This window comes from Schistocerca serialis, chromosome 7 (assembly GCF_023864345.2).
Source record: "Schistocerca serialis cubense isolate TAMUIC-IGC-003099 chromosome 7, iqSchSeri2.2, whole genome shotgun sequence".
NCBI lineage: Eukaryota > Metazoa > Arthropoda > Insecta > Orthoptera > Acrididae > Schistocerca > Schistocerca serialis.
The window spans coordinates 83,557,770-83,571,239 of NC_064644.1; positions in this window are offsets into that span (position 1 = coordinate 83,557,770).

Here is a 13,470-nt window from a genome sequence, read left to right on the forward strand (position 1 = left end):
CAGGAAGTTCTCATCGAGCTGACAGGGCACGTTTCTTCAAAGATGACTTGATATACTTGTTAAGTTATTACTTGGAGGTGATTTTAATTGTGTTTTAAATCGAAAAGATCAGTTACCTAATTTTAATTTCTCAAGTGATCTAAAACAATTAGTTACTGGTTTAGAATTAAAGGATATATGGGAAATCAAATACCCCTCCATTGTTGAGTTCACTTATGTCACGGCAACATCACGTAGCAGGATTGATAGACTATATATTTCTAAAAATCTTGTAACTTCCGTGACAAAAGTAGAAACCATTCCTACGTACTTTTCAGACCATTCAAGTGTCTTAGCTTGCATAAATCTAACATGACAGCCGGTTCGCCGATTCAAGAATCAGTGGAATTTGAACACTTCCTTGTTAGTTAATCATGATTTAGAAGATCTGATTAAAGAAACATGGGCAATATGCCTGCGAGCCCGTAGTAGATATGCCACTGCTATTGACTGGTGGGTTAAAATGGCAAAGCCAAAGTTGAGGAAAGTTCTTATTCAATACAGTGCCCAGAGCGCAAGGGAAATGAAATGCACTATAGAGTATTACTATTCCGTTTTGAGAGATCTATACGATCAAGTCTCAGCAGGTTCCTCACTTCGGATAGCAGACATAAAAAAAGTCAAAGCCAAGTTACTTAATATCAAGAGAAGTCAAATGGAAGGGTTGAAAATAAAATCTAAGGCAAATTCGGTGTCAGTAGATGAAACTACTTCCCTATATCATTTAGTGAAGAATACGAAAAACGGGAGAAGGACTTTTATTGAAGAAATTCGAACAAAACACGGCACGATTCTCAGAACCCAGCAGGATATCATGGACGAGATTTATCGCTATTATTGCGAGCTATATTCTGTACATCAAAGTAGTGATGCTTCCTTGGAAGAATTCCTTGACATCCTAGCCCCACAGCTGACAGAAGATGACAACGAAAATTTTCTCGAGGTTGTCAGTGAAGAAGACGTGTATGAGACTCTGTGCGCCTCGCCACCAAAAAAATCCCCAGGACCGGATGGTCTGCCAGCAGAATTTTACATCCGTTACTGGCCAATAGTAGGTGCGAAAATCGCGGATATTGTAAACGAGGTTATTCAGGGTAAAATGATTCCGGCTGAGTTTAAGGAGAGTAAAATTGTTCTGGTGCCAAAAAATAATGGAAACAAAGATTTAAATAATTTTCGTCCAATTTCACTGCTGAGTTCTGATTATAAATTAATAGCTAGAATAATAAACAAGAGAATTTCATGCCTTACAGATAAAATTATTAGTCAACATCAGAACTGTGCGCAAGGCAGAACCATTTTTCAAAATCTAGCGGAATTCAGGGATATCATTGCAATAACTTCTGTAACAAACATAAAGTGTGCTTTATTGTTTTTAGATTTTTATAAGGCGTTCGATGTAGTAAACCATGAATATCTTCTACAGACATTGAAGAAAATAGGTTTCAACGATAGGGTTATACAGTTGATTAAGAACATAGCAACTGGAATAAATGCTAAAATAGCGGTGAATTGTCAACAATCCAGGCCGATGCAAATACAACGAGGTGTTCCTCAAGGAAGTCCTCTGTCCATGTCGCTCTTCGTAATTTCGCTGGAACCTTTCCTCCGACATGTCCATGCTACATTAAAAGGCTTATCATTATCAGGAAACAAAACAGTTATAAGAGCCTATGCTGACGATATAGGGGCCATTATAAGGAATAATGACGAGGTAACCACGCTATCAGCAGTGACTGATTCGTACTGTAGAGCATCTGGAGCCAATGCAAACGGAAAAAAAAGTAAGATGTTAAATCTCAGAGGTTTTGATAATATCAACGTCGAGTGGGCAAAATTAGTCCGACATCATAAAACACTTGGGATCACCCTGACAGCATGCCCTATGACAATGACGGCTTTAAATTGGAAAGTTGCAGCAGATAAAGTGCAAGGAGCCATTGTAGAGAATTTAACTCGATATATGAACCAAGTTCAAAGAACACAGCATATCAACTCATGCATCCTTGCTAAGGCTTATTATACTGCCCAGCTGTTTCCAATACCGAGAATGATAGCGAGGAGAATAATGTCCAAAATCACAAAATTTTTGTGGAGAGGTGAAGTGTTCAGAGTACCTGCTAAAGTAGCCACTTTAGATCCTAAAAATGGTGGACTAGGATTAGCTGATATAACGGATAAAGGCTCTGCTCTTTTTATCAAAAGGCAAGTTAATTTAAGAAGAGACTCGCGAGAAAGCATAACCAGCCAACGTTTCGAGATCATTAAACCTCCAAGCCTGCTCCCCCCGATTGACGTGCAGAATATCAACAGTCGCTTACAGTACGTGAGGATTTTCTATGTTGAGTTTAGTTATGTCAGAGTCGAACTCAGGCAGTCCCGACACTTAACATCGAGAGCCATAATGCGGGAACGAAAGAAAAGCGAAGGAAGAAACAAAATAGAACGACAGTTTCCAAACATTGAGTGGACTGAGATTTGGAAAAACATTAGTTCTAATGTGCTCACGTCTAATATAAAAACGTCATGGTACAAGACAGTTAACAACATAGTTAGCACCAATGAAAGACTGCACGCAATCGGACTCTGTGAAACAAATTTATGTCAACAATGCCATCTAGTTGACACAGTAATTCATCGATATACTTGCAGTGGTCACATGAATAGTTGGAAGTGGATCCGGGAGCAAATAGCTCTGATTACAAGAACATCCCCTGAGTATATATCGCTGTCATTGATACACAGGCCTGAAGCACGCTATTTCCCAGAAGCAAAAAATAACGCTGTGTACTGGTTGCTGGGAAATTTTATTAACTACGTCCTTAACAAATTAGGATCCGATAGCATCATAGAGTTCAAGGTACACATGCTGTGTGAGTTCCACAAAATTAGAAGCTATTCGAATCACAAGAAAAAGTTCGGTAATATGCTAAAAATTGTATTTGAAAGAATGGGCATTGGTTAATATAAAAAAGAAGACTGTGTTGACAGTGATGTATTGTAGTTACCTTAAGGATACTATTTAAGATTTTACAGAATATTTATGATGTGTGCTTTCTCTACTTCAGAGAGTAGTTTTTTGAAATTTATAATCTAACTTACAGAACTTATGTGACATTGAGATTGTGTGTCTGATAGTGCCAAACACAAATCATAAAAGGTGCATTATTGGCTTATACTAGAAATTTGGAAATAGACAGTTTTTATAGAAATCTCCTTATCGATTGGTTAAAACCATAAGATTCTATCCAATAAATGTAATATTCAATGGCTGGCACATTGCCCTGTTCATTTTTGCAGTGAAAGACTGATTATATAGATCTGATCACTTCAAATACTTAGATTCAATTAATGTCCAGAAAGTGTAGTTGAAAGGCTAGTCAACTTTATTATATATCTCCTTTCCGCCATTCTCAAGTATTTATGTTTAATTTAATTCTTTCTGGTGATTTAGTCAGTAACACAATCTTCTGTTGTCTTTCCTTAATGTCAGCGCAATTGAAATGATCAAACCGCTTTGTTTAAATAACTTCATGTATGTATAACTTCGTATGTATTTGCAATGTGTAACATTGTCTTTTTTTAATAAAGGTTTTATAAAAAAAAAAAAAGTAAGGAGACCTGGATTCAAGTCCCAGCTATGACAGATATTTTAATTCATTTCTTCTGCTTCTATCATTATCGTAGATAAAGCTCAGACTCAAATGTCTCAAGGAAAATTTAATTATATCAGATCTATAGATCACCTACACGAGGTACGAGCAGGATTTCCCCTTTACATCAAATAGTGTTGTGCTATTCCAGTTCTTGAGAGCCTCGGAAATAGTGTCAATTTAAAAAGGGGAAAATAAGCTGAAGACTTGAAGTTTGTGTTAGGAAGGGAATTGGACTAGGGTAGTCCATGCAACTTTTTACATGTGCTACATACATGGTGGTGTAATGACTGACAAACATGGCGACCTGAGTTCAAGTTCTGGCTGTAGCACAAATTTTAATTAATCTCTTCAGCTCCTATCATTATCATAGATAAAGAAACTTTGTGTAATGCTGAAATATTACACCATCTAAATTTTTCTAAAGACTTTTATTTGGGAATGCACAGCTCAGATTATGGATTAAGTATACACTTATACCAGGCAGAGAAGGACGGAGAAACTGAGGTAATAAAGATCTTAGCCTTTGGCAGTAGAATTCTGAATGTGTGGGAGAAAAGATATTGCATTACTGAATGGCTGGCTATTGTGTGGGATTTCAAACATTTCAGGTATTATTTGACAAGAAGGCATGTGAAGGTGGTTACTAACCACAAAGCACTGGCATTTTTAATGACCAGTAAGTTGAGGCATGGTTGTGTGATAAGGTGGGCTGTGGCACTTCAAGACTATGACTTTGCAGTGATACACAAATCTAGTAAAATCCATATAATACCAGATGCATTATCAAGGCTACCATTTGATGCATGGGGAACTGTAGTGAATAGGCACTATGGCTCTGAGCACTATGGTACGTAACTTCTGAGGTCATCAGTCCCCTAGAACTTAGAACTACTTAAACCTAACTAACCTAAGGACATCACAAACATCCATGCCCGAGGCGGGATTCGAACCTGCGACCATAGCGGTCGCGCGGTTCCACACTGTAGCGCCTAGAACCACTCGGCCACTCCGGCCGGCCTAGTGAATAGGTTACCATAAGAAGAAATCAGAATAAATTTAATAAAAAGAGTACAACATCTACATCTACATTTATACTCCGCAATCCACCCAACGGTGTGTGGCGGAGGGCACTTTACGTGCCACTGTCATTACCTCCCTTTCCTGTTCCAGTCGCATATGGTTTGCAACAAGAACGACTGCCGGAAAGCCTCCGTGCGCTCTCGAATGTCTCTAATATTACATTCGTGATCTCCTCGGGAGGTATGAGTAGGAGGAAGCAATATATTCGATACCTCATCCAGAAACGCACCCTCTCGAAACCTGGACAGCAAGCTACACCGCGATGCAGAGTGCCTCTCTTGTAGAGTCTGCCACCTGAGTTTGCTAAACATCTCCGTAACGCTATCACGGTTACCAAATAACCCTGTGATGAAAGGCGCTGCTCTTCTTTGGATCTTCTCTACCTCCTTTGTCAGCCTGACCTGGTACGGATCCCACACTGATGAGCAATACTCAAGCATAGGTCGAACGAGTATTTTGTAAGCCACCTCCTTTGTTGATGGACTACATTTTCTAAGGACTCTCCCAATGAATCTCAACCTGGTACCCGCCTTACCAACAATTAATTTTATATGATCATTCCGCTTCAAATCGTTCCATACGCATACTCCCAGATATTTTACAAAAGTAACTGCTACCAGTGTTTGTTCCACTATCATATAATTATACAATAAAGGATCCTTCTTTCTATGTATTCGCAATACATTACATTTGTCTATGTTAAGGGTCAGTTGCCACTCCCTGCACCAAGTGACTATCCGCTGCAGATCATCCTGCATTTCGCTGCAGTTTTCTAATGCTGCAACTTCTCTGTATACTACAGCATCATCTGCGAAAAGTCGCATGGAACTTCCAACACTATCTACTAGGTCATTTATATACACTCCTGGAAATTGAAATAAGAACACCGTGAATTCATTGTCCCAGGAAGGGGAAACTTTATTGACACATTCCTGGGGTCAGATACATCACATGATCACACTGACCGAACCACAGGCACATAGACACAGGCAACAAAGCATGCACAATGTCGGCACTAGTACAGTGTATATCCACATTTCGCAGGAATGCAGGCTGCTATTCTCCCATGGAGACGATCGTAGAGATGCTGGATGTAGTCCTGTGGAACGGCTTGCCATGCCATTTCCACCTGGCGCCTCAGTTGGACCAGCGTTCGTGCTGGACGTGCAGACCGCGTGAGACGACGCTTCATCCAGTCCCAAACATGCTCAATGGGGGACAGATCCGGAGATCTTGCTGGCCAGGGTAGTTGACTTACACCTTCTAGAGCACGTTGGGTGGCACGGGATACATGCGGACGTGCATTGTCCTGTTGGAACAGCAAGTTCCCTTGCCGGTCTAGGAATGGTAGAACGATGGGTTCGATGACGGTTTGGATGTACCGTGCACTATTCAGTGTCCCCTCGACGATCACCAGTGGTGTACGGCCAGTGTAGGAGATCGCTCCCCACACCATGATGCCGGGTGTTGGCCCTGTGTGCCTCGGTCGTATGCAGTCCTGATTGTGGCGCTCACCTGCACGGCGCCAAACACGCATACGACCATCATTGGCACCAAGGCAGAAGCGACTCTCATCGCTGAAGACGACACGTCTCCATTCGTCCCTCCATTCACGCCTGTCGCGACACCACTGGAGGCGGGCTGCACGATGTTGGGGCGTGAGCGGAAGACAGCCTAACGGTGTGCGGGACCGTAGCCCAGCTTCATGGAGACGGTTGCGAATGGTCCTCGCCGATACCCCAGGAGCAACAGTGTCCCTAATTTGCTGGGAAGTGGCGGTGCGGTCCCCTACGGCACTGCGTAGGATCCTACGGTCTTGGCGTGCATCCGTGCGTCGCTGCGGTCCGGTCCCAGGTCGACGGGCACGTGCACCTTCCGCCGACCACTGGCGACAACATCGATGTACTGTGGAGACCTCACGAGCCACGTGTTGAGCAATTCGGCGGTACGTCCACCCGGCCTCCCGCATGCCCACTATACGCCCTCGCTCAAAGTCCGTCAACTGCACATACGGTTCACGTCCACGCTGTCGCGGCATGCTACCAGTGTTAAAGACTGCGATGGAGCTCCGTATGCCACGGCAAAGTGGCTGACACTGACGGCGGCGGTGCACAAATGCTGCGCAGCTAGCGCCATTCGACGGCCAACACCGCGGTTCCTGGTGTGACCGTTGTGCCGTGCGTGTGATCATTGCTTGTACAGCCCTCTCGCAGTGTCCGGAGCAAGTGTGGTGGGTCTGACACACCGGTGTCAATGTGTTCTTTTTTCCATTTCCAGGAGTGTATATTGTGAAAAGCAATGGTCCCAAAACACTCACCTGAGGCACTCCAGAGGTTACTTTAAAGTCTGTAGACGTCTCTCCATTGATAACAACATGCTGTGTTCTGTTTGCTAAAAGGTCTTCAATCCAGCCACACAGCTGGTCTGATATTCCGTAGGCTGTTACTTTGTTTATCAGGCGACAGTGCGGAACTGTATCGAACGCCTTCCGGAAGTCAAGGAAAATGGCATCTACCTGGGAGTCTGTATCTAATATTTTCTGGGTCTCATGAACAAATAAAGCGAGTTGGGTGTCACACGATCGCTGTTTCCGGAATCCATGTTGATTCCTACAGAATAGATTCTAGGTTTCCAGAAATGACATGATACACGAGCAAAAAACATGTTCTAAAATTCTACAACAGATCGATGTCAGAGATATAGGCCTATAGTTTTGCGCATCTGCTCGACGACCCTTCTTGAAAACTGGGACTACCTATGCTCTTTTCCAATCATTTGGAACCTTCCGTTCCTCTAGAGACTTGCGTAGGTACACGGCTGTTAGAAGGGGGGCAAATTCTTTCGCGAACTCTGTGTAGAATCGAATTGGTATCCCGTCAGGTCCAGTGGACTTTCCTCTGTTGAGTGATTTCAGTTGCTTTTCTATTCCTTGGACACTTATTTCGATGTCAGCCATTTTTTCGTTCGTGCGGTGACTTACAGAAGGAACTGCAGTGCGGTCTTCCCCTGTGAAACAGCTTTGGAAAAAGGTGTTTAGTATTTCAGCTTTACGCGTGTCATCCTCTGTTTCAATGCCATCATCATCCCAGAGTGTCTGGATATGCTGTTTCTTTCCACTTACTGATTTAACGTAAGAGCAGAACTTCCTAGGATTTTCTGTCAAGTCGGTACATAGAATTTTACTTTCGAATTCACTGAACACTTCACGCATAGCCCGCCTTACGCTAACTTTGACATCGTTTAGCTTCTGTTTGTCTGGGAGGTTTTGGCTGCATTTAACCTTGGAGTGAAGCTCTCTTTGCTTTCGCAGTAGTTTCCTAATTTTGTTGTTGAACCACGTTGGGTTTTTCCCGTTCCTCACAGTTTTACTCGGCACATTCCTGTCTAAAACACATTTCACGATTGCCTTGAACTTTTTCCATAAACACTCAACATTGTCAGTGTCGGAACAGAAATTTTCGTTTTGATCTGTTTTTTTTTGGTCATCAGTCTACTGACTAGTTTGATGCGGCCCGCCATGAATTCCTTTCCTGTGCTAACCTTTTCATCTCAGAGTAGCACTTGCAACCTACGTTCTCAATTATTTGCTTCACATATTCCAATCTCTGTCTTCCTCTACAGTTTTTGCCCTCTACAGCTCCCTCTAGTACCATGGAAGTCATTCCCTCATGTCTTAGCAGATGTCCTATCACCCTGTCCTTTCTCCTTATCAGTGTTTTCCACATATTCCTTTCCTCTCCGATTCTGCGTAGAACCTCCTCATTCCTTACCTTATCAGTCCACCTAACTTTCAACATTCGTCTATAGCACCACATCTCAAATGCTTTGATTCTCTTCTGTTCCGGTTTTCCCACAGTCCATGTTTCACTACCATACAATGCTGTACTCCAGACGTACATCCTCAGAAATTTCTTCCTCAAAGTAAGGCCAGAAATGCCTTTTTTGCCATAGCGAGCCTCCTTTTGATGTCCTCCTTGCTCCGTCCATCATTGGCTATTTTACTGCCTAGGTAGCAGAATTCCTTAACTTCACTGACTTCGTGACCATCAATCCTGATGTTAAGTTTCTCGCTGTTCTCATTTCTACTACTTCTCATTACCTTCGTCTTTCTCCGATTTACTCTCAAACCATACTGTGTACTTATTAGACTGTTCATTCCGTTCAGCAGATCATTTAATTTTTCTTCACATTCACTCAGGATAGCAATGTCATCAGCGAATCGTATCATTGATATCCTTTCACCTTGTATTTTAATTCCACTCCTCAACCTTTCTTTTATTTCCATCATTGCTTCCTCGATGTACAGATTGAAGAGTAGGGGCGAAAGGCTACAGCCTTGTCTTACACCCTTCTTAATACGAGCACTTCGTTCTTGATCGTCCACTCTTATTATTCCCTCTTGGTTGTTGTACATATTGTATATGACCCGTCTCTCCCTATGGCTTACCCCTACTTTTTTCAGAATCTCGAACAGATTGCACCATTTTATATTGTCGAACGCTTTTTCCAGGTCGACAAATCCTATGAAAGTGTCCTGATTTTTCTTTAGCCTTGCTTCCATTATTAGCCGTAACGTCAGAATTGCCTCTCTCGTCCCTTTACTTTTCCTAAAGCCAAACTGATCGTCACCTAGCGCATTCTCAATTTTCTTTTCCATTCTTCTGTATATTATTCTTGTAAGCAGCTTCGATGCGTGAGCTGTTAAGCTGATTGTGCGATAATTCTCGCATTTGTCAGCTCTTGCCGTCTTCAGAATTGAGTGGATGATGCTTTTCCGAAAGTCAGATGGTATGTCGCCACACTCATATATTCTACACACCAACGTGAATAGTCGTTTTGTTGCCACTTCCCCCAATGATTTTAGAAATTCTGATGGAATGTTATCTATCCCTTCTGCCTTATTTGACCGTAAGTCCTCCAAAGCTCTTTTAAATTCCGATTCTAATACTGGATCCCCTATCTCTTCTAAATCGACTCCTGTTTCTTCTTCTATCACATCAGACAAATCTTCACCCTCATAGAGGCTTTCAATGTATTCTTTCCACCTATCTGCTCTCTCCTCTGCATTTAATGGAGGGATTCCCATTGCACTCTTAATGTTACCACCGATGCTTTTAATGTCACCAAAGGTTGTTTTGACTTTCCTGTATGCTGAGTCTGTCCTTCCGACAATCATATCTTTTTCGATGTCTTCACATTTTTCCTGCAGCCATTTCGTCTTAGCTTCCCTGCACTTCCTATTTATTTCATTCCTCAGCGACTTGTATTTCTGTATTCCTGATTTTCCCGGAACATGTTTGTACTTCCTCCTTTCATCAATCAACTGAAGTATTTCTTCTGTTACCCATGGTTTCTTCGCAGCTACCTTCTTTGTACCTATGTTTTCGTTCCCAACTTCTGTGATGGCCCTTTTTAGAGATGTCCATTCCTCTTCAACTGTACTGCCTACTGCGCTATTCCTTATTGCTGTATCTATAGCGTTAGAGAACATCAAACGTATCTCGTCATTCCTTAGTACTTCCGTATCCCACTTCTTTGCGTATTGATTCTTCCTGACTAATGTCTTGAACTTCAGCCTACTCTTCATCACTACTATATTGTGATCTGAGTCTATATCTGCTCCTGGGTACGCCTTACAATCCAGTATCTGATTTCGGAATCTCTGTCTGACCATGATGTAATCTAATCGAAATCTTCCCGTATCTCCCGGCCTTTTCCAAGTATACCTCCTCCTCTTGTGATTCTTGAACAGGGTATTCGCTATTACTGGCTGAAACTTGTTACAGAACTCAATTAGTCTTTCTCCTCTTTCATTCCTTGTCCCAAGCCCACATTCTCCTGTAACTTTTTCTTCTACTCCTTCCCCTACAACTGCATTCCAGTCGCCCATGACTATTAGATTTTCGTCCCCCTTTACATACTGCATTACCCTTTCAATATCCTCATACACTTTCTCTATCTGTTCATCTTCAGCTTGCAACGTCGGCATGTATACCTGAACTATCATTGTCGGTGTTGGTCTGCTGTCGATTCTGATTAGAACAACCCGGTCACTGAACTGTTCACAGTAACACACCCTCTGCCCTACCTTCCTATTCATAACGAATCCTACACCTGTTATACCATTTTCTGCTGCTGTTGATATTACCCGATACTCATCTGACCAGAAATCCTTGTCTTCCTTCCACTTCACTTCACTGACCCCTACTATATCTAGATTGAGCCTTTGCATTTCCCTTTTCAGATTTTCTAGTTTCCCTACCACGTTCAAGCTTCTGACATTCCACGCCCCGAGTCGTAGAACGTTATCCTTTCGATGATTATTCAATCTTTTTCTTATGGTAACCTCCCCCTTGGCAGTCCCCTCCCGGAGATCCGAATGGGGGACTATTCCGGAATCTTTTGCCAATGGAGAGATCATCATGACACTTCTTCAATTACAGGCCACATGTCCTGTGGATACACGTTACGTGTCTTTAATGCAGTGGTTTCCATTGCCTTCTACATCCTTATGTCGTTGATCATTGCTGATTCTTCCGCCTTTAGGGGCAATTTCTCACCTCTAGGGCAAGAGAGTGCCCTGAAAATCTATCCGCTCCTCCGCCCTCTTTAACAAGGCCGTTGGCAGAATGAGGCTGACTTCTTATGCCGGAAATCTTCGGCCGCCAATGCTGATTATTTATCAAAATTTATGCAGTGGCGGGGATCGAACCCGGGACCGCAGACGTTTTAATTATGAATCAAAGACGCTACCCCTAGACCACGGGTCATTCTTTGATCTGTTAGGCAGTCTGAAATCTGCCTCGTATTACTCTTGCTAAACAGATAAACCTTCCTCCCTTTTTTATAATCCTATTTACTTCCATATTCAGGGATGCTGCAACGGCCTTATGATCACTGATTCCCTGTTCTGCGCTTACAGAGTCGAAAAGTTCGGGTCTGTTTGTTATCAGTAGGTCCAAGATGTTATCTCCACGAGTCGGTTCTCTGTTTAATTGCTCGAGGTAATTTTCGGATATTGCACACAGTATAACGTCACTCGATGCTCTGTCCCTACCACCCGTCCTAAACATCTGAGTGTCCCAGTCTATATCTGGTAAATTGAGATCTCCACCTAAGACTATAACATGCTGAGGAAATTTATGTGAAATGTATTCCAGATTTTCTCTCAGTTGTTCTGCCACTAATGCTCCTGAGTCGGGAGGTCGGTAAAAGGAGCCAATTATTACTCTAGCTCGGTTGTTGAGTATAACCTCCACCCATAATAATTCACAGGAACTATCCACTTCTATTTCATTACAGCGACAAATACGCCACCACCAGTTGCATGCAATCTATCCTTTCTAAACACCGTCTGTGCCTTTGTAAAAATTTCGGCAGAATTTATCTCTGGCTTCAGCCAGCTTTCCATACCTACAACTATTTCAGCTTCAGTGCTTTCTATCAGCAGTTGAAGTTCTGGTACTTTACCAACGCAGCTTCGACAGTTTACAATTACAATACGGACTGCTGCTTGGTCCCCGCATGTCCTGACTTTGCCCCACACCCTTTGAGGCTGTTGCCCTTTCTGTACTTGCCGAGGCCATTTAACCTAAAAAAAAAAAAAACCGCTCAGTCCACGCCACACAACCCCTGCTACCCGTGTAGCAGCCTGCTGTGTGTAGTGGACTCCTGATCTATCCAGCGGAACCCGAAACCACACCACCCTATGGCGCAAGTCGAGGAATCTGCAGCCCACACAGTCGCAGAACCATCTCAGCCTCTGATTCAGACCCTCCACTCGGCTCTGTACCACAGGTCCGCAGTCAGTCCTGTTGACGATGCTGCAGATGGTGAGCTCTGCTTTCATCCCGCTAGCGAGACTGGCAGTCTTCACCAAATCAGATAGCCGCCGGAAACCAGAGAGAATTTCCTCCGATCCATAGCGACACACATCATTGGTGCCGACATGAGCGACCACCTGCAGATGGGTGCACCCTGTACCCTTCATGGCATCTGTAAGAACCCTTTCCACATCTGGAATGACTCCCCCCAGTATGCACACGGAGTGCACATTGGTTTTCTTCCCCTCCCTTGCAGCCATATCCCTAAGGGGCCTCATTACGTGCCTGACGTTGGAGCTCCCAACTACCAGTAAGCCCACTCTCTGCGACCGCCCAAATGTTGCAGACTAGGAGTTTGTGGGGAGATTCTTAAGAAACGAAAAGTTGTAGCTAATTAAAAATAAATATTGCTGCACTGTTGAAGGGAAGATTCCGAAATATTATTACATCCATCAGTGGATACTACACAAAAGAAATAGAGAGAATGAAGAGAATTGGAAGCATGTACCACAACAGATAACAGACAAACTATTTGATATATTCATTATAGACCTAAGAAGTGCCTGGAAAAGTTGCAGTTGGACTGTGCATTCAACAACAGGGGAAAATGCATACGCAAGCCGCTGAGCACTTGTGATACTTGCCAGAAAACAAAGACAACCACCATCCAACATAAAAGTTACCTACACCCAATTATACCAGAATCCATCAAACACATAGTAGTGATTGACCTGTTCAGACCATTGCCTGCATCCTGAGGAAATTACACCCAAATCCTGGTTGCAGAGGAATTAGTATCAAAGTTTATGAAGTTTTATCCATTACAGAAAGCTAGCAGCAAGGCCATTATTAGTAAATCTGAAAAGGACTGT